Below are 399 nucleotides of genomic sequence, written 5' to 3' on the forward strand. Positions count from 1 at the left end.
AGCAAATGCCACCCCCCAGAAGATTTTAACTAGAAGCTGAAGCTCTGTGTTCTTATGTTTGAATGCTACCCTGTTGGGAAAAATAGAGGACGTCTCAAATAAACTCAGTTACCCTTTACCTTTCAGCTTTAAACACATAGATATAAAAGTGTTATACTCTTCACCAGGGGAAAGATTCTTTTTTCAGCTCTTGTCTCATATGAATCTACTTGTTGGCTGATATTAGAAATATGCCAGTGTCCTGGTTTGAGCCAGGATGAAGCCAATTTTTCTTTTTGCTGATTTTTTTTTCCTTCAGTAAGCTTTCTTGTAACTAGCAACAGTGTGTTCTGCTAGGCTGATAAGACAGTGGAATGTTTTTCTAACTACTGAGGCTTCAAGGCTGCACCTGCACTCTGC

The sequence above is a fragment of the Chaetura pelagica genome, unplaced genomic scaffold (assembly GCF_000747805.2).
Source record: "Chaetura pelagica isolate M959 unplaced genomic scaffold, ChaPel_1.0 scaffold21, whole genome shotgun sequence".
Taxonomy (NCBI): domain Eukaryota; kingdom Metazoa; phylum Chordata; class Aves; order Apodiformes; family Apodidae; genus Chaetura; species Chaetura pelagica.